General features: G+C 40.2%; 1 protein-coding gene across 1 annotated transcript in view; it reads left to right on the top strand.

The window, feature by feature from the left end:
- The window catches only part of LOC126763732 (uncharacterized), a 179,476-nt gene that overhangs the window by 103,680 nt on the left and 52,806 nt on the right, over positions 1-22,990 (top strand). The window lies entirely within an intron of this gene.

Raw genomic sequence — 22,990 nt, 5'->3', positions numbered from 1 at the left:
CATATCTCAAATTTAATAAACAGCATTTCGTTGTATTCCGGGCTCATTTTATGCAGCATTTGAACCAGCGTACACCCTACTCCATAGTAATTAGAAAAATCCGAGGACGTGTGAATTGGCTGAATGTACTGAATGGGCTGGATGAGATTTCTTTTATCCGCCTGACAAAAGCACTCTTCGCCTTGGTTGAGATATGAACAAATCATGTGGAAAATAGCGGCAACTTGCCTGGCCAGTCAGACGGTGTGAAGAAGTGCGTTTCAAGTAAACTAAGAGGCACTCTTCGGTGCACACTTCAAAGCCCGCTCGCACACTCATAACTCGAGCTGTCATTCGACATTGTGCAGGAAAATGAAGTGACACTTGCTGCCTCATATGTATGCATATGTGGGTGTTGTGAAATAACTGTATATGGCGACACTGCTATGCGATACAACTAAGAATTGCGCTTAAAGAAGGAAAGGAGTAAAAGTTATTCCGTAAATTAAATGTTAGCCCAGTTAAAAGGAAAAAAAAAACGAAAATGAAATAAAGAAAACGGCAAGTTGAATGTGCCGTTATGTGCGAAGCATTTGCAAGTGGCAGAGCAATGTGCGAAAGGTATGGCAGTAACCGTAATAAAGAATATGCGCACATAAATGAAAAGCGCCGAGCGAGCGGCGGAGTAAAGGAGCAGCGCCTTATACACACACACACACAAATGGCAGAAGGATGATTTGCTCGCGCCGGAGCTTGTGTAGAAGAGCAGCCAGTGTGTGACCGGAACAGATGGCACCAAGTGCGCGTGTGTGCGGCTGTGCGCAGCTACAAAGACGACATTTTTGCATAAAACCACACATGAAAAGACAAGAAATGGAAGTTCGCACAACACGCACGCAAGCACCCACACACGCGCGCGTCTGAAAAATATGCATTCCTAAGTATTTCCTTTTATTTTCATTGAAAAGGGATCGCAATTGTGCCAACACAAACTCTTGATATCGAGAAGTGGTCCAAAGCCGCCACTCACGTGCGCACATGTGTTTGCCAGCACGGCAATGCTCCGACGGGAATAGATTAGTATACACTCATACGGCAGCGAGTTCGCTGGAAATTTATTTCCCATTTGCCAAAAGGACCACGAGCTTAGAAGCGTGCGTGGCATTTGTATTGCTGCGTAGCTGTCATTTTCATGTGTTCTGTGCTGCATAAATGCTTAAAGGTGGGCAGCCGGTTGGTCGTGGTACGGTGTGCGCTGGCGTATGCGCAACCAAATTATGGAATAAATAAAATGTGTTGAAATTTTGCGAGTGGATACAAGGCGTTTGTTAGTTGAGGTCGACAAATTGTGCAAAAATGTTGCCACAAAGGCGGAGAGCGGGGTAAAGTATCACCGAAAGCAATCATTCCGAGTTGCATGTGACAAATGCCAGGAAGTAGAATTCTTGCTTACAGTAATTCACTGGTAAGAGTTTTAGTTTTGGAGCTGGTGCCAAATAAAAGCACTTAAGCAGGAATATTTTTTGAAAAGCAAATATTCGAATAGAAATGCGGTTGCAAACAGGAAATATATTTGAATAACTTGCATATGCTGCAATTGTTGCGCTATTCCACTTAGAGTTAAGCACTGGCATTACATCAAGCACGCCCGTCGACTAAAGAGATTGGGAGTCATGCTAAAGTGGAATTTTCCAAAGCAATAAAAAGCAAAATCAAAGGAGTTAGGCCAGTACTTGGTTTTTATAAAGTCAGTTTTAAGTTCCTACAATAAGTTGCCACAGTTTTGCTCGCTTAAGGGTTGAATACTGGACGGCTGTCCATCCGTTCAAACGATGCCCTGTAATGAGTACAAATTGAGGTTAATCATTCTTACCCTTATAGAGCGCATTCTTTGGCATTTATTTTTCGAAAATTATCTTTTCCAAATGTTGAACGCGGCTACGTCTCAGATGGTCTATCCGTTGAGTCAAATTTTCGTTGACTCGTTCGAGCATTTCGTTTTGCTCCAAGACCTGAATCGAAGGGATTGTCAGCATAGACTTTAGACTTTACGCATCTCCACTGGAAAAAGTTTAACGGTGAGATATCACACGCTCTTGGTGGCCAATCGACCGGCCCAAAACGTGAAATTATCTGCTTACCGAAGTATTATCTCTAAAAATCCATTGATTCTTTCATCTCAGAACCTACCCGACCACTTTTACCAAAATTTTATTTTGTTGTTTTTTCTGCTTCTTAATTTTACAAAATCGGTGAAATCAGACAAGAACGACGCCCACAGCTCAACATAATATAATTTTAAATTATAACTGATTTTTTCACTTTACAATAAGTAAATGAAGCAACAGTGACCACTGTCTCCGAGGTACACTATATCATCTGTAGAAAAAGGCTCAATCGGTCTATAACTTTTAAATTCCTAAACCGGGAATTTGTGGACCTGAGTTCATATTGATGACTTTTTACAGAAAATATTGGCCACTGTCCATTGTAGTGTCGAAACGTGTGCGTCAATCATATTCATCATGTTAAGCTTTTCTCTCAAAAATAAATTTTTCAGATCGGGTGAGTTTCACACTCGCGAACTGTCGCACGTAACCACCGAACTTTTAACTGTAAAATTTACATTTTTTAAAAGCAAATACTATGATTCGAATCCGCTTTGTATTTTGTTTCATTAGCACCAGTTCCTAAAGAACTCACCGCTTGTCGTAACCCGTTTGAAAATGATGTCTTAGGAGATTGGCTCAGTAGCCTATCATTTTGAATCATAATATCAATATATTGTATTATATAATGCTTTAATGTGTATGAAAACTGGAAGAATCAAGCTGGGTTTGTCCAAGAGCCCAGTTTTGCTTGAATCTGATAATTACTAGTTCGGTATGATAGATAGTTGAAAAAAATAAATTGAGGTGTGCACCGCGATCGAAGGTCTATTGTGCTCACCCCTCTATCATAACAAATCATACGCTGATACGTTCCAGTATCCTATTATATAGCGCGCTATTGAAATGATCCCTATTCGGTTACATACACCCAATGACATTGTTCACGCGTCGACAGACTGCCATGCAGTCTAGCATCAGTTGATCGGGAGTTTTCGGCTCCATATCGCAGAACCGGCATTTTGCATAAGATGCTATTAATATGTTAGGTACTTTTTAAGCTTGCAGTGCTGAATGTAAAATGTCACATTGAGCCGAAATTTGTGTCTCGGGAGGTTGATTGCACTTTTAAATCTAGTACGGTTGTAAGCACTCATTAACAAATTCTCCCAGTGTATTTCTGTGAGTTCTTTCCAATAATTTTCTTTACTTACTCTCTCCTCCTTAAGGAGCAGATCTTTCATGGTATGGGGATTAAACTCTCTATAAGGTTCTACCAACCTGGTAGCAGCTGCAGCCAGATTAACCACGTCAGCCAGTTCATTGTCGGCATATCCTTATAACCTGGCACCCAGATGAGTTGCACTTGATTGCAAACTGAGAGGACATTCAGCCGATCTATTCACTCCTCTAGCAATATCGCTGATCTCGTAAGCTGGAATCGCTTTAAGTGTTGCTTCAATATCAGTGAATATGGTGCTAATTTCGATAGCTGCCTTGGATGTTTATCTCTACACACCGACATATAGCAAAGACTTCTGCTTCTAATGTGCTCGAAATGCATTCCACAGAGGTATGGGAATTTTAACACGCAGTCCAGCGATACCTGCACTAGTGCCTTCTGGTGTTTTCGAGCTGTTAGTATATTACTTCTTACTCTTCATACTGTTCCACAAGATTTCCCAGCCAGGCGATTGTACACTATGAGTGCTTTTGTGGCTTTGACCATGACTAGATCCACAAGCTGCTTCCTCCGCAGACTAAAGTCCAAAGTGAGACCCAGATACTTGACTGACCTCGTTAGTCATCGCTAACTCCCTGCCGCCTACAGTTAATTTCCTAACGCCCATCATGGACCTTTTTTTGGTTAACGGGACGATAATTGTTTTGAACTCAGTACCTAACAGGTGATTTGTATGAGATGACAGCTCTTTGAACAGAATATTATCGGCTAAACTATGGCGAAAGAGAGAGCTTCCGTCGAGTACATAAAAAGTGCTAATGTATGCCACACATATTTTGAACGGGCACTCAAGCGAGAACTCTGCAGCTGTTCACAAAGTGAGCTTAATTCTTCCACTATTTATTATTCATATGTGTGTTCATGTGAAAATTTTTGCGTTTCGATGTTTTTTACATGAGTTTTTCTTTAAGCGCATAACTGCTCTAAATTAGCAATAATTGGGACATTTCACCGAATTTGATGGCCACAAACTTTGGAATAATTCAGAGCTTTGTTTAATAGAGTAATTAAAATTATAATTAATTTAATATAAATTATTTACAAAGTGGCGCACGAATCGTGTTACAAAAACAAAATATAATTACTTTTTTTATCAATGCATTATATTTCATTGCATAGCAAACTTTATTTTATTTTATATAATTAATTATTTTTAAAAATTATGGACCGTAAATACCGTCCATGCTCAGTCACGCATATGCGACACCTAATTAGAAAATTATTCATTGGAACCTGTAAGGTAGTAGCCGGGGATTGCCTCAATTATCGATTTCATGAGCTGCTTCAGTTCAGTCAAATTGCTGGTTTTTGTTTTGTGCATCTCTTGCTTGGCATAACCCTCTATAAAAACTCTGTTTATTGATATATATTAATTTGTTTTCTAATTTTCGTTGGAGCTCCGCAATAATCGATCTGGCTATATGTGCAGTTGCTCTATCTTGCTAGAAACAAACGCTATTGAAGGGGAGATGCCCGTACACTGTTTTCTTCAAAGAAGTATACTCATTTCGATTGTACGGTCTTATTGCGATTCTTCCAGATTCTGCAAACATATTTACCAACCTGATAGTGATCCATCCTCCAAAATTTCGTTTGAATTTCCCTTGTATGGAAATGACGGACTGGAAGGAATGCTACCGCTGCACTATCCAAACCGTATATTCGGTATTCCAAGTATTCAATTAAAAAAATTTAAGTGATAGTAGTGATAGGTTAGGTTGAGTTAGGTTAAGTTATGAGATCGATCTTAACATGGTTTTCACTTCGAAGGCTTAGAATGCCGGTAAGTTATGTTACCTAAAACTGTTTTATAATAGATCATAAGACCATTAAAAATCGACAAAACTATTTTAGCCTTTCACAAATTTATTTTAGCGGCTAATATCAGTTTCAGCTATGTCTTCTGGTTGCACGAAAGCAATACTGTCGAGATGTTGCAACTTCAGTCTTGCAATAGCTGGATAATGGAGACTAAAGTGCTTGGATGTTTCCATCCCACATCCCCAAAAATGGAAGAATTTTAGCCTTACCTAATGAATGCCTATTCGATAATGTCCAGTAAAAACTACTAATATTGTGGCAAAATGAACTTTAGGAAGGGCAAGTAGTTTAGTAGGTTATCTGCGTTCAACTCTGAGCCCAAAAAATAGATGTTTTCTGAGCAATACACGGACGTATGGATGTACATATATATCCACGAGTTATATAACAGTACAGAGGTGGTTCCTTGGCGTCGATCTGTATTCTATACAGTAAGAATATGTTGACGAATTTGCTGAGTAATTCCTCAAAACTTATGTATGCTCGGAAGACTTTTTGGATTGACTAATATCGAAATTGCGTTGACACGTGAAAGGGCACCCAAAGCGATGTCTGATATCTTCAAATGTGCCCCAAAGTAAATTGACCACTGAAATTCAATGAAATGGACCATATGTACTGCCGTTAAACCAATAATGTTGCCTAAGTTTCGTAGACCACATTTTTGGGAAATTCTCATTAGTGAAGCGAGGATTGCCTTACAAACCGAACGATAAAACTCATGACAAAGTTTCACAAAATTTCGTTTGACGTTTTTTCTTGTTAATTATTTTTTTTAATTTGATTTGTCGAACTTATACCATGCTATGAATTTATTACCGAAATGCAAACAAGCTGTTCAAACCGAGAAAATTTTTTTGGTGTTCAGAAAAAAATTTGCAGACGTCATTATTGATCACATGAAAGGGGTTTATTTTGAATAAAGTATGCGCAAATATTTATTTCGAGTGAATATAAATCAACGAGGCTAATCAAAGGGTTCATGGCTACAACAAAAAATAGGCACGAGAAGCACGTCAGAGCTCCTAGAAACAGTATAAACCGAAATGTGTTGTTCATGTAGAGTGCTTTAAACAATGTTTTTTTATACAAAGTTTAACTTGAGTGAATATAGCCAAGCTATACCTAGGAACGTGTTTTATATTTTAGTATTCCAAGCAGCGCCAAGCCTATTCGTAAGATTATTTTTTATTACAGCGCTCACGATTTGCTTGAAGTAAATATTTTCTTACGGCAAACTCAGAAATGTTTAAGCTGAACAAACAAATAAAAAACAATTTGTCAGCAATCAAGTAGAGCAAAAATAATTTTGTAGCCATATGGTTAAATATTTGATTAGCACTGAGCAATTAATACCTGTGTATGCATAGGTACACCAGTGTTTGAATGTGGAGCTGCCTTGCAAATCACATAAAAGACAGAGCTGCTGGCAGTCTTTGTTAGGTCGGCGTGAAGTGTCGCATTGTTATTTAAACAATGAAATTAATCTATAAAAATTACTGGGTTTTGGTGACTTCTATATTTTGTGTTAATTTATTCAAAAAAATTTTAGTTTTGTAGAGTGGTTTCAGCTTCAAACGGAAAACTGCCTTTTGATTGTCCTGTATGTGGATACAATGGAGAAACCTACAAACAATATGCCAGTCCCTGTCTGTTGGAATTAGAGCAATGAGACCGGCGACTATTTGAATTTTGAAGATATTTGAAAAATTTTTTTATGAAAATCAGCCGGGTTCCAAAATCTACAGAATAAGGATGAAGCACAAATGAAATTCAACAGCCAAACATTGGCCGATTTAAATATAATGAAGTCAGCGGAGTAACGAAATTTTATGTGAAAATAATTAGTAGTGCGTTGTCATAGCGAATTAAATTGTGGCATAAAGCACTAAATTGTTTTATTTATAAAATGTTTACTTGTATTTGAAATACAATTCGAATGACAGCAACTGTCACTGACTGACATTTCGGTCAATCAGTATGAATGATTACTCTGGGAAAAACAATCTTTGTATGATAGGCGATATTACAGTCTTTTAATAATTTCTTCTTTCTAACGTTGCCTTGGTTAATGAGCAGGTTCCGCGATATCTTGTCAGTTAAATGTTTTGATTATTCTTTGTATGACAGCAATATACCGATGGATAAAAATTCTTCGCAAATTGCGTTTCGAAGTTATTTCATCACGTGTCAAATAAAAGTTTTCTTACAAGCATTTGATTCCGATCGCTCCTTTGTATGACAGCTGTATGACGGTTCGATATCGGCGGTTCTTCCAAATACTTCCTGAGGAGAAAAAAAAATTGCGCAAAATTTCATATCTCAAAGCGAGTATATACAGACAAGGATTTATATAAAAAGTTGGGTTTTACTTCTTAAATTTTTTTGAAAAAAATGTTTTGTAGAGGACTTCAAAGTAAGCCTCCGATTGTCATTATTTCACTTAAAATTCTGTCCGACGAGTAACTATTTGAATTTTGGAAACAAAAGAAAATCAGCCGGGTTCCAAACCTACAGAATAAGATGACTGAAGCAGCCAATTTGGCCGAAACTATAGGGCGGGTCTAAGTCAGTGCGTTGTCATAGTGGAGAAGCACTTTTATCTTCACAAAATAGAACATGAATGCAATTCGGCGTCGAATCATCACAATAAGTAAATCCCTGCTCCTCTCTTAATAGGCGATAGTACACTACGCCTTCTTCAGTCTACTGTTTCGATATCCTTTTGGACCGTATGATACATTGTTCACGAAATAATAAAACTCCTTCGGATGACGGTTGAATAGGTTTCCATACTTTTACATCAAAGCGAGCAAATGCTGTATCGACCGCGATTGCTTCTACACCAACAAAGGTTCTGGTCAATCGATATTCAAGTGAAGTATGAGGCCATCCGGAGCATGCTTTTTGGCTATAGGAAGCAAGATGAGCATGACTATTCGATCTTGTTAATGAACTTGAGCTAAATTGGCATTATTAGGTTATGCAAGCAGACGATAACTAGACTCTCAGTAAGTAAAACGGTTAATATTATCTGAGTCATGTAGGGATAAAAGGCAAAAGTGTTGGCTACCTTAGGACAATTGAGTTTTCAGCCGCCAAACTTGAGGAACACCTCAGGTCTAGACACATTAGTAATACAGGGCATTCCACAGAGTTACTTTGGGGTGGTGATGATGGACAGACCAAAAAGCTTATAGTTTTAAAGAAAAGGGAACTTAGTAATATTGTAGGGGTCATCACCGGGCACCTTCCCTTAAGATCCCATCTTCAGAAAATGAGGCAGGTGAATTCGGCGAAATGTAGGGCATGCATGCGCGAAGAAGGATGAAGCGTTATCTTTGCTAATGCCCAGTTTTCAACCGGTTGAGACGAAATATATTCCACAGCTACCAATGCTCCAACTTAAGATAGAGAAGATTTAGATTTTTTCAAATCCATTGAGTTACTGAATAATGCTTAATTTGGTTACCACTCGCGAACACAAAGGACCTATTGATGTCCTACTCCCTTGTGAACCAACCCACCACCTTAACTTGTCAATTACCTTGGAACATACACATAGGTACATACATATGTAAATGCGTAGTCACATGCACTTGCTACTAGTGAGTAAATAAGTTTGGGGCGCTTTGAACATTCCTCAAAGTACACTAACCCCATGTGTACTTGGCTGTTTGTTTGCACAGCATCTATGGTATGCGTTTCTACGTAGAGTTTCTGAAATTCCCATACCGCATGACGTCTGCCTAACCTCGGCCGCTGAATTAGAATAAAAAAGTAGCAACGCGTCAATATCTCCGACTGCAGTGCCGTCGAAGCGGAAACAGAGGTCAACGATTGCGGCGAAATATTATGATGAAAGCCATGTGTTCTCTCTATTACCTTTCGGGCATTCAGGTAAACAAACCAATGGAAAACTACTAGAGCTCTGCTACCAGTTCAGCAGCTTTCCGTCTGAGCAAACACACCTTTTTACAAAGCGATAGACACACAAACTGCGAACTCACACATTCTAGCTCCACACGCGCACCAGCACATGTTAGGACATCTAGCAGTTGTTGCCAAGTTTAATGGCCACCAGACATGTCAATCGTCTGCGGAGAACTCACAACATAGTGGCTGCCCCAGCGCTAGACCAGTCAGCAGAAGCGTCGACATTGATGGCTTTCGTGGTGGTTTGTGCACCGTAATCTCTGCGAATTGCAGGCGTGTGTCTTACGACGATTGTGTGTGTGTGTGTGTGTGTGTGGGTACGTGGTCTCTAGATGATTTGCCTGTGGTCGTCATTAGAGACTGTTGCTCATGGGATGTGGCAGAGTCGGCAGCGGTTTGTGGGTGGTGTTAGGCGACATGCTGTCGTCACCAGCATCATTGTTTGTTTACTCAATCGTGCAAGGTTTTCAATAAAAGTTCAACGTTTTCGCAACTGACGATGGCGCTGGTGATAACGTGGCTTTTGGCTCTCTTACCTTGTTTGCGATTTTCTTTGTGAATGTCAACAACCTCGGGGTATTCTGGGAAAATTCTGCAGCGAAAACATTATTAAGCACAAATAAATACTTACTACGGTAACGTGTAACAATTGTCTCCATTGGAGCATGCGCAAATATTGTATAGGTATATGTGTATATTATTATATTCTTAAGAAGAAGATATGTGTATATATGTTTATATACATATATGATGGTGACTATGTATATATACTTATTTGTTTACATATATTTAGCGAGTAAAGCTTAGTTGCAGATACGAGCAAGCATTTTATTAAAATTTTTTGCTCAAGTATCTCAAATCCCCTTCAACCTTGCAAGATTCCGAAATACCACTGTATCTTCCTAGCGGAACTCTTTGCGATAAGAAAAACTGCAAGGGAACAACATGCAAAAGATCAATATAGACGTCGATAGACAGACGGCAATAATCTCACATAGTATTATGTCAGTTAAATGGTTTTAGAAGCAAGGAGTCAGTAGCTAAGACAGATTTTCGTGTGCGCCCGTACCGACTGGATTCGTTAGAGTGCTGGCCTGGATTCGAGCGGCTGGTCAGTTGTCTCCGAGCACCTGGAGAGTCAGAACGAACATTTTTGCAAACTGAAAGTGCAGCGTTCGTTAGAGCAGAGGTAAACGATTAAAGTCTGCATGAAAATATGTAAATCTGCGACAGAGTCGTTTGATTTGATCAAGCAGGCTTACCCCTTGCTTTAGCAAGATGTGGTGTGCTTCGGTGGCACCTGGCCTTTTTGGAGGGCCAGGAAGAGTTCGCTGATGAATAAGCAAATCCAAAGTGAAAAAAATGCTCATTGTCTTTTCAGACATCAAAGGCATCGTCCACCATGAATTTGTTCCCCCTGGACAAACCGTCAACGCCAAGTTTTAGGTGAAAGTCCTCAGGAGACTCAAACGAAGGGACATCGCAGCCTGTTGGAAGTTGCACCACGACAATGCCCCGCCTCACATCACCTTCCTTGTGCACAGCTAGCTAACCAAGGCCGACATCACAACGCTTCCGCAGCCGTCCTACAGCCCAGATGTGACCCCCGGACTTTTGTTAGTTTCCCTCCTTGAAAAGACCGATGAAAGGGGATCCAACCTCCCGTACTTCTGGCCAGTCTTATCTAGATAACGCTTTAGATATTTGAGGGCTTATCAGTTCAAGGGACTAGATGAAGTATCAAAAGCTTAAAATAAACTGTATCTCCATCTGATATTACTAAAGACCAGTGGTTGCATGTGTGGAGTAACAGCCGGCCAATATAACCCAATTTAACATATTTCAAACTTTAGAAGGAAATAACGATATCCTAAAGATATCTGCGATTAAACAAAGAAAAACAATGAATATATAACGATTTGAAGATGATCATACTCACAAAAAAACACAGGTGGTATTTCCTTAATATACGAGGTGTGTTCAAAAAGTATCGCGAATTTTGAATTTTCGCGGGTTACGTATATTCGAATTTCGAACTTTTTGTGGGGTATGTTGGCACTCATGTCTCTCACTTATGCCAACAAGCTCGGCCATTTTGAATGTTCATTTAATTGTTGACAGCTACTTTGCTTGCACGTGTTTTGGATCGTCTTCGATTTTTACCTATTCAAAAAAATGGATTAAAGAACCTGTATCAAATTTTGTGTGAAAAACGAAATTAAGTGCGCGGATGCATTCCGAATGTTGACTGTGGCATACGGAGAAGCTACCTTGGACCGAAGCAACGTTTATCGGTGGTACAAAATGTTCTCAGAAGGCCGAGAAGATGTGAACGACGAAGAGCGTGCCGGACGCCACTTCAACAACAGACGAAAAAATTAATGAAGTGGAGAAAATGGTATTGGCCAATCGTCGAATCACCGTTAGAGAAGTTGCTGAGGACCTAAACATATCGATTGGCAAGTTATGCGCAATTTGCGCGAAGCAATCCGCCAGAAACGCCCGGATTTGTGGAAGAACAAAAATTGGCTTTTGCATCACGATAACGCCCCTGCTCACACATCGTTGCTTGTGTGCGACTTTTTGGCCAAAAACAACACACTAATGATGCCGCAGCCACCGTATTCCCCAGATCTGGCCCCCTGTGACTTTTTCTTGTTCCCTAAACTGAAGAGGCCCATGAAAGGACGACGTTACGCTTTTCTTGACGAGATAAAGGCGGCATCGAAGGAGGAGCTGAAGAAGATAAAAAAAAATGATTTTTGAAGTGCTTCGAAGATTGGAAAAACCGTTGGCACAAGTGTATAATATCTCATGGGGATTACTTGGAAGGGGTCAAAATAGATATTCATGAATAAATAAATAATTTTTGAAAAAACACAAAATTCGCGATACTTTTTGAACACACCTCGTACGATATCCGAAAATATATGCTCCGCAATTTCGTTATATGGTTAAAATTTCTTTGTGAACTCCAATGGCACATTAAGGTATAACATTAATAAATTTGAATATATGTCTGTGATGGACCTCGTAAATAATGTACAGAAATATTTGCAAAAGTATGAGTGAAAGAGTTTTAAGGTTATGAGTGGCCCGAATATTGAAAACGTGAGTTGTAAAAGAATCTTTATTTTGAATTGTCCAGTTTGTACGGCAGCTAAGTGTTATAGTCGTCTGATCTGAACAATTTTTTCAGACAATGATCTGTGCCAAATTTGGTGAAAATATCTCGTCAAATAAAATAGTTTGCCATCGAAGGTCTTAATTTCAATCGTTCAGTTTGTAGAGCAGCTATATAATATATAATATCGGTAGCTCAAATTTTGGAGTAAAAAGAACGTGTGCATAATGTCAGATCGATATCTTGTGAACTGAGAGCCTGACGGACAGATAGACAGGCATAGCTAGTCGACTTAGGTCATCATGCTGATCAGTTATATATATAATCGGTGACGAATATTCTTTCGGAGTGTTACAAACTACGTAGCGAATTTAATATAAACTGTTCAGCGTATAAAATAATTTTTTTTTAATATATGTATTTATAAAGCTTACCTCAGAGCAGTGATAAAATGCCGCTTTGATGCTGTTTGCTGGCGACCTTTGAAAAAGTTAAAAATTTCATAAAATATTTATGGAATGAAACGAAATAGAAAGATATAAAAATGAAAAACTATTCCTATAATTAAGGATAAGACTTTTTTAGATATATATTTTAAATACACATACAATTTTAAGTTATCATGTTAAAAAATTTCAAATTCAAAGGTGGCACAATAAAGATTCCCACAGAAAAAAGTCTAAAGGTGTAATATTACACGATTTTGGTGGCCAATCGACCGAAAATTATCTGCTCATGGAAGTGTTCTCCCAATCAATCCATTGATTGATGCGATGTGTGGGAAGTGGCGCCGTCTTGTTGAAACGAAATGCCGTCGAGATCACTAGCTTCAATTTCAGGCATTAAATAGTCGGTTGTCATGGTGATAGCCATTGACGGTTACGTTCTCACCGGCATCATTTTTGAAGATATATGGACCGATGATTAAAGTTCATCAGAATAAAATTGTGAAACAACTGTTATGATATGAAAATCGATGTTTAATTTTAGAAATAATTTCAGAACTTAAACTTCATTGAAGTGCCTACGAATTAAATTAAACATTATGTTTTCTGTATTTTCGATTCGCTTAAGCTACTTAAGGCATTGAAGAGAAACGAATAGCAATTGAAATGGCTAACCGTTTCGTTTTTGGTGAAATCAAATCGCAGCACATTTGCCTTAATGATAGCAATTTAAGTCGTCAGGATTTTTGATAGCCCACTTCGAAGTCATAAAACGTTTTTCGAATTCTTTCAGTTGCCGTCTTCACAACAACCAGCGAAAAAAGAAATGGTGGATTGAACCAATGCTGAAAAAGCGCATGAAAACCAACACACTTGCACTTTAGGAGAGATGCCGGAATCATCTGCGTATTTAACGTCTGCTGGCCCGGAATACCAAACACACACACACACATACGTGAATGCAATGTACATGTGTGTAAGTGCCAGCGCTGGCACATATGCAAATCTTATCGAGAATATGCTCAGCAACATGTGTATATGCCTGTGAGTAAAGCGTACTTCTTATGCATATGTTTGCATGTGTGTGTGTGTGTGAGTATTGTATACAAACAAGTCGTTGTCCTTTTTGGTATGCGCGCTGCTCGTTTACTTTTTGCCTCGAAATCACTGCAAACCGTTACGATAGCGAAAAAGCAGATTTAGATACAGATTGACGTAGGATACAAGCTGAGTGGAGGCTGCTGTCGCATGGCATTTGTGCATGCGTTGGTTGCTTTCGGTCGACCGTTGTGGCACGTGCAGCATGCAACACTGTTGCATCAATCGAATATATGCTTATGAAGACAATAACGTAATGCAAGCCGTGTACGCTATGCAGATCCGTAAGGGATGAGTTGCATTTCTACGCAAATAGCGAGAAGTCGCAAGGCTTGTGCTATCAATGGCTAAGCTTCCGATTGCAGCATGTAAGCCATGTTAAATTGCACGTAACCGTGCACATTTGTTGCATCAATGATATGGAATTATTTCACATGAATTATTCAATTGTGCCGTTTGTAACAATACCCGGAACGGCCACTAACAACAATTGCATGGAAGTATTATTTTGAATTTTTTTTTGTTCAAGTATAAACTGCCGGATGAGGGTTTAGGTGTCGGGCTGATTTCATTACCTGCATAAGCGCAATGCTCAACATTAAGAGATAGTGTTTTTGGGAAGCTGGAAAATGGCAAGTGTCCTCTGGGTAGTCAAAAAACACCCGTTTGAAGGCAAGCTAAAGTGAGAAAGCCAATTATCCCTCCTCAAGGTTGTGCGCTAGGTTTGAGGCCCGCCACGTAAAAACACATCCCCAAAGAAAAGGACGGAAAAGGTTTGGATGAGAGACCCCTCTTCTCATGACGACCACTAGAAACGGTTTTAAGGATTACGATTTAAGGGCATGCAGCTGGAATATCCGGTCCGTAAATTCGGAAGGTGCCGATGCCCTGCTGGTTGATGTCTTCGTAAGAGTAAAGGCTGAAATCACCGCCGTCTAAGAAATGCAATGGACGGTACAAAGACGGTTCGAGTAGCTCCTTGTGACATTTACTACAGCGACCATATAAAGAAGCGAAAATTCAATGTTCGATTGGTGGTGAGAGAAAGACTCAGTCGTCAAATTCTGACATTCACTTCGGGTGTGAGCGTCTAGACACAATCCACATCAGAGCAAAATTTTTAAACATAACACTGATTTCGCCCAAACCCCGACCGAAGAGAAAGTCAATAAGAATAAAGATGCCGTTTTTGCGCGGCTGGAGCGCGCTTATAACAACTGACCCCGCCAGGTTGTAAAAATTGTGCGTTGCGAGTTAAACACCTGGGCGGGCAAAGAAGGTATCTTTCAACAGTCGGACAATTCAGCTTTCATGGCGAAATCTCTCCAAATGGTTGAGATCGACTTCGCAGGGGCCTGAAATATGGTTGTCTCTAGTACTTGATTTCAGCACAAGAAAATTGATCAAATTCAAGTTCGAAATCATATCGATGATGTTGTAGTTGATGGACGATATGTATTCAGTGTCCTTGACGTGCGTATGCTCCGAGGATCTAACATCGACTAAGACCACTATCTTGTAGTAGCGAAGATAAGCGCCACCTCTTCGTCGACAAACACAGGGAAGGTGCGACGTCGTGACGAACACTCACAACCGATAGCAAAACGGTCTTCTGTTCCACTTGCACTCCTAGCCTCTGAAAATACTTATCAGTAACTCGGTATAAGGGAACTGTGGGACAAAATTTCAAGCTTCACAGCACAGCTGCAGACGAAACCATTGATATTCGAGTTCGAGAGTGCAGCTGGTACGATGAGGAGTGTCGCGTCGCAATGAAGAGAATGCAGACAGCCTACGCGCAATATTGCGATCGACCAAGACACGAGCGGGGTGGGATAGACACCGAAAGCTGAAGAGGGAACCGAGGCGCATATGCAGAAAAAAACGAAAGAAGTCGAAATGTGTGAGTATGGAGAGCTTAAGAAGCTGGCCGAAAGAGGTAATGCTTGAAAATTCTACGAAAAGATGTGGTGACTAACGGAGTATGGAATATGGTGATATAGTGGCGGATGTTCAGAGCAAACTCAAATTATGAAGGGTACACTTCTCCATCCTGCTGAACGTAAGTAAAAGTGTAACGTCTGGAGATGGCGAACCTGATAACCCAATCGATGACGATGAAATAGATATTCCATTGGACGACTATCATGAGGTTCGAATAGCAGTTACCCGCCTGAAGAACAACAAAGCAACATGGGTTGATTGATTATCAGCCGAGCTATTCAAACACAGTGGCGAAGAGCTGTCAAAGCGCATGCATCAGCTCCTTTGGAAGATATAGTTAGATAAAAGCTTGCACTCCGATTGGAATCAAAGTGTACCCTGCCCAACTCACGAATCGGGGAACCCCAGTCAATTACCGTGTGACAAGCCTCCATAATATCGCATATAAGGTCTTATCGAACGTAGTGTGTGAAAAACTAAAGTCCACCATCAACAAACTGGTCAGACTTTGTCAGTGCGGCCTATCGACCAGATTTTTACTATGCGCCAAATATTTTAAAGCCGGCTTCGATTAGGATTAAAAGGAACTGCCTCTATGATGCTATGCCTGAACTTGGTATCCTCGCAAAACTAATCCGTCAGGATCGGGAAGGATCTCTTCGAGCAGTTCGATGCCATGCGAGGTTTCAAACAAGCAAACTCCCTAACTCAACATATTGCTGAAGAAAATAATAAGAGAGAAATAATAGAGAAGGTACACCGTTAGCTCTGCTTTCTCCTGAATGGATAAGGCAGCGAAGCAAATGAGTCTGATGGTGAACGAGGGCAAGAAGAAACATCTCCTGTCATCAAAAAAAAAAAACACTCTCGTTGATAATTTCGTCCACTTTGGACCCTGCATTAACACCAACAACAACGTCAGACTCGAAATTCAGCAAAGAATAACTCTTGTCATCAGGTGCTACTTCGGACTGAGTTGCCAATTGAGAAGTAAAGTCCTGGAACGATGGGCTGTACGAAATATATGGTGTCATTGAGATAATTCTAAGAATCTAGAAACAGCGGCTGCGCTGGCTAAGTCATGTTGTCCGGATGGAAGAGAATATGCAATATGCCTTGAAGGAGTTCCAGAAAAAAAATGTCTGTGTAGTAATGATAAATTCTTCGAACTTTAGACCTAGTTATCTTCTGTCTCTGGATGTAAAAAATTTTCTTTCTGCTTTAGAAAGTATTTGAATCTATTTAGTAGAATCACTACTGGAGAAGTGAGCGTAGTGAGATAGAATTTCGTCAGCAATCATCGGTTACTGCACTTCCGGAGGCTTAAAACCAACATTGCTTATTGTAACTTCACTCATTTCCAACTTTTAAAAGCAACTACAACCCTCTACGGTTTAAATTATATCAGTTGATCTTCCGAAATAATCTTCGGTTGTGGCTGCGATTATTTGTGTTCTAAAGAAAGTCACCGACTTTATTCAGTATTTGCTTGAAAAATCTTTCATATGTTGGTGTACATGATATAAGCACCAAAAAAGGAGACGAAATATATTTTATGCTATGCAAATAATCAGCAACTAAGGCTCTACATCACTACATTCTATTCAAACATGTTCGCCCAATCCAGAAGGTGACTGAAATTGAAATCATTGATTTGAATTCAACAGTTTGTAAAGCACTCCATACGACTAACAGCAAGCAATTCAACCACACGAGTTCGGCACATACTCTCAACTCAATCAGAGCATGGTCCCAAGGTGTCACGCCAATGCCATTGCTTTTGTTGCCGTCCATTCCCATATGACGCTACATACATACCCATAAGTATATGCAGCTTTTCCCCTGCCACACAATCAAAACTACAACAACAAGTCAGACAAGTTGCCATCATTATATGTATTTGCGTAAATTCACTTGACATTTTCTCGTAGTCAGCAGTCGGTGAGATTCATCAAGCTGCAGCGGTGCGTATGAGCAACGTAGTCACACAGTTCGTTACGTATACGCCCGGGTATACACGGCGCGCATTGTAGCGGCTGAATCGATGACAGATGTCAATGCAGACAAGCGCAAATAAGTCGCATAAATATTTAGCGAATCGGAGTGAGTGTTATTGTGCCGCAGTGCGTTTATATATATATGTGTGTGTTTGTGCACGAGTTTTTCTGTTTTGTATATATGAGCGCGTGAAATGGCAACCTTTGGCTGGCTTTATATTCATACACGTATGTGCTGTTATTTGTTCTCTTGTTTGTAGAAGGGAGAAGGGGGTCTTCTCTACACAGACACACACACACTTGAACAAATGCCTTCGCACATGAATACTCACAAAGCGACAAGGAATATAAACATTTCGGCAGCGCCTGAGAACAATTCAATTTATTTTATGCTCTTTCGTAAATTACTTGTGCTTCTTTTTCTGTTTTCGTTGTTTTCTTACAGGCGAATCGGTGTTGAGTTTTCTTCAACTTGACTGCTACAAATACTTTAACAGTTTCCTTGCTTTTGTGTCGTTGCTTGTGCCTGGCGGATCGGAGCATGGATGAGCGCTGTAATGACTGCGACTTACTGTGTGTGTACGTGGTGGGGTGTTGTAATAAACAAGCTCGCAATTTCATTACGTACATTCCCTTCCAGCCTTCTCCTGAAAATAATAAATTTGTACAAATATTTATGCCTTAACGGGTGGAGGCTACATTGTGTACACATACTTGCGCTTATTTGTTTATATTTTTTCAAGACTCCGGCCTTTTTATCGCCACTGCATCAGGCCGTTGTGTAAGCGATTATTTTTGCGTCGCTTCCCGATTATGTGCCTGATGGCGAAACTTTTGCCATAATCACTTGTCTCACTACATTGCTTCCACTATTTCGCATTGTAATTGGTGTTATTACTTTTTATTGCGCAGTTTTTCCAAATATCGTATGGTTGTTTACGGTGTGGACCAACTACTATATTTTTGCATTAGTTAAAAAAAGCGTAAGGTCTGTAAGTATTTGATTACTAAAGCTATATTTCCGAATTTACTGAAGCTATTGCTTCCAATGAAGACGCAGTTCTCTATGATCATCTTTTGAAAATTTGGCCGAAAAATTACTAACAAATCGAGACGGGGGTATATTCCGAGGATCCCCTCGTCTACAAAACTCAGCTAGCATCTTCCAAGCGGAAGTACTTCATTTGGAGAAGGTCAGAGGAGTTCTACTGAATAACTACGGGAGGATACAAACCGCTACCAAATACACAGCCGCCAGCCGGCGTTGCTTTGTTGTCGTCAAAGGTTAATTTCTGCGTAGTCAAAAAATGTGGGAAGACTTTCAAGCTCACTGGCAGGTAACCCGTACTTGTCCATTATAAACAAGTAGACGAGTTGCTCCCTCTATATGAGTGAGAAAATAATACATCGAATTACAACTATCATAATAGGGCAATGGTCATTTGGAGAATATGCGTTAAAAATAACAATACCCCATAACAATACTTGCCGCATCTGCAAACTCGAATGGAGTAATTAAAAGGTTCTATATTTCCCCTGTGAGTGCTCAGCTGTATCACAAACTCGGTGTAGAACTCCTGCAATCCATATCCTGCCAAGCCTTGAAAGTTTGTCTACAAAAAGTGGATAATTGAATCGTCTTTTCAGGTAAGCAGGAGTTCTTAATTCTGGCTAAAATGTATGTACACTTCTCAGCTGTTAAAATAAGGCTCACCCACGAAGGCTTTTGTAGCTCATTTTCGGGAAATTCACATTGCATTCATACAGGTTTATTCGTATTGGTTGTGCATGTTGCGCCTATAGAACAGTTTGGTGTCTTAACATCAGGAGAAGGCGATCCCGATTCTTCGATGGAGCAGACGTTCTGTAGAATGACCATAAAAAAGTTCGAATAGCAATTTCCTGTCTGAAGAACAACAAAGCGTCGGGGCCGATGGATTGCCGGCAGAGCTATTCAAACACGACGGCGAAGAACTGATAAGGAGCATGCATCAGCTTCTTTGTAAAATATGGTTCGGCGAGAGAATGCCTGATGATTGGAATTCAACAAACTCATTGAACATTAACAGTGTGCCAGGATCAGGAAGGACGTTTCAGAGCCTTTCGATACCAAATGAGGTTTCAGATAAGGCGACTACCTATCGAGCGGCTTCCTCAATCTACTCCAGGTGAAAATAATTCGACCGACATAGCTGAATATAGAAGATACACTGTACAGCTGCTGGCGTACGCCGATTATATTGATATCACTGGCCTCAATAACCACGCAGAATAACTCTTGACAACAGGTGCTACTGCAGAGTGAATAAGAAATTGGGAAGTAAATTCATCTCTCGACGGACAAAGCCCAAATCTATAGGTCACTCAATATTCCCGTCATGCTAAGCAAGTAAACAGATACAAATTTGAAACAGAGAAGGACAGTGTATATATCGGAACCAGTTTTAATTCCATCAACAATGCCTTAAGATCAATCGCAGAATAACTTTGCCAGCAGGTGCTACTTTGAAGTTGGAAAGCAATCGAGAAGCAGATCTCTTTCGATTAAGGAAAATTACACTCTATAAATTTCCTATCATTTCTTTCTATTATACGGCGCAGAAACATGGACGATGACGAAGCGAGATGAGAAAGTATTAAAGCATTCGTGAGAATTGTTCTCCCCAATTCCTTTCGAGTCGTCTGCGTGAGCGATGAATATCGAAGAAGACGGAACCGTGAACTGTAAGAGCTCTACAGTGACGGGAACATAAGTGCATAAAAATCCAACGAATCCCGTCGACCATTACGTTCGCATAGTAAATAATGTTCCAACGAAAAGCTCTCTCAAATCGAAACCTATGGATGCACAACGGAAGCAAGGGCTCTCACGCATTTAACCAAGTGTTTATCGACACCACTTACCATGTATTTTTAGTACAATTATATATAAGAGCACTTATAGGTCTTCGAACTAACCTGTAAATCAAAGTTGAAGCACATATGCAAGCCATTTCGACTACAAACAACGAGGAGTGACAGTACATTTTTTGAAACTAGACGCGTTTCCAAGGTGGATTATTTCATTTTACGCCCCACCCTGCTTTATCGCTGACTGTTTACATGAAAAGTTGGAATATCATACTCAAACTGTAATAAGTCGTAGGGGTGTTTAAAAAGTCTACGCGAAGCTAAGCCACAGAATGTTGTTGTTAATGAAAGCCCCACTGAAGCACACGTACATACCAGCTTACTTCGCAACTTGCCGCAACACTAACATTGCTAAGAGTGAAGGCAAAAACCGAGAGTAATGCCGGTATTTGTTGTTGCTGTGACATACTTTGTTCCCGTGCCAATCGCAGTAGTTGCCAAGTTTAAATAAAAGACTGAAACAAAATTGCAAAGCAAACATTTTCAGATTGCTGACAACACAAATGCAAAAGTAAGCTGATGAGAGCGAAAGTTGAAATGAGTACAGAAAAAGCTCTCATAATAATTATGACGATGAAAATGAAAACGCTGGCACTTTCATTAGTGGCATTATCTACATATTTCCGGCAACGTTGCAGCCGAATCAAGGCATAATACAACAATAACAATATGACAGCTTGCACAGCATAAAGTTAGTAAACAACGGTGCAACGTGCTCGCATTGCGGTGCAATCAATGAGTTGAAGTAGTCAGTTGATACCCGCTTATAGGGTTGCCGTATAGAAGTGGAGCGGTCGCGTTGCGATATGACCCATTTCAGAACAGCGAGATCGTAGCGAGTATTACAGGTTTCGCGGAAGCGCTGCTACTTGAAAAAAAATCGTGCTTCAATACTTTGCCAAAGTTAAGACTTCGGTTCTGCTGTATTTGCTATGGTTAAGACTCCAAAAAATACTCTCTTTATATTGTATTAGAGTAAGTATTGTCAATATTAGACTCAACGATGCTGAAGGGAGTCCAGGTGAAACATTTAGTACGAACAAAGTAAATATTAAGGTAAGGTAATGCTAAGCATTGGCGATGTCTTTAGGAATCAGCTAATCGTGTGAACGTTTCGTAACTTTCACATAAAATTGGTAGCCACAAATAAAAGCAGTCGCTGGGAATTCTACCCGGTCGCAAAGTGCAAAAGAATTACTGTGCTTGGCGCTAACTGCAAGTCGGTCAAGAGATTTGAGGACAATTTACACCGCTCGTTGTTTGTTTTTGCACGCTTTCGGTGCACTTTTGGCCAGCATAAGCTGCTGCCTCCACCGCTGAATGGCTGTGAAGATGCGCCACAAATTTACAGCGCAGCGAAGCCAGTAAATATCGGACATGTCGCAGCTACAGGCGGCACCACCATCTTCATGGCAACAACTGTAAAACGAGGAAGGGCTTCAGCATGAACACAACGTACACACTACGTACTAAAAATAGACGGACAAAGTCAGCGTAGTTACGAAAGGCGATGAAATGGAACGGAATAAATTTGCAGTAGCCAACAACGAGTGCGCTCTGCAAAAGTATACTGAAGTAGCACGAAGTGGAGCAGGGTGCTGCAATGTGGTGGCAGTATCGCCCCCTTGTGACGCAATAAATTCAAGATACACGAGACTTGTGGTAAGTACTATATGCACTGACTTACCTGCATATATTATTGGAAAGCAGTGAAAGTGTGTGTATACTAGCGCCAACGGCATGAATGGGGTCAGGGATTTGCAGTGCCGCCACTAATTCGTGCCACAAGTACACGGCTTATAAAATCACCAATATTGCAAAAAACATTTAAAGTAATATGTAGATGGGCATAGACGATTTAACTTTGGTATGGGGGAGTGTTTCGACCGCCAGTAACTCTGCTCGTCAGGAGAAAATGTCTATTTATATTTGATGAGGGTGCCACTATCCGACATCTATAGGTCTTCACCGATTTCTCCGGTCGTTATTGCTCCTACTATTATACCCTCGGAACATGTTGCGACAGACTATGGGATTTTTTTTGTTACCAACGGTAGCTTGTAACGCCTAAAAATAGTCGAAATAGATATTGAGATACCAAAGTGATTAAAACTGAACCCCATCGGATTATTACGCTCGCTATTGATAGTATCGACTTTTCCTGCCTTATTTAAAAGAAAAACGACCCGATTATGTCGTCTTATCACAATCCGGTCCATTTTTGGGGCAGACATACAGTCACCCCGATTTCAACTTTTCTCGTATTTTTTCCCGCTATTTTAATATTTAGCTGCAGTAACACTTGCCCTTTCATCATGACATTACAACCGAAATTCGGAGTCAGTGACCTCAACTGCGTCTTGTCAGATCAACAATTGAACGTC

The sequence above is a fragment of the Bactrocera neohumeralis genome, chromosome 6, assembly GCF_024586455.1.
Source record: "Bactrocera neohumeralis isolate Rockhampton chromosome 6, APGP_CSIRO_Bneo_wtdbg2-racon-allhic-juicebox.fasta_v2, whole genome shotgun sequence".
NCBI classification, from domain to species: Eukaryota; Metazoa; Arthropoda; class Insecta; order Diptera; family Tephritidae; genus Bactrocera; species Bactrocera neohumeralis.
Note: the sequence above shows the minus strand (reverse complement) of the source record. Positions and strands in the feature narration are given on the sequence as shown.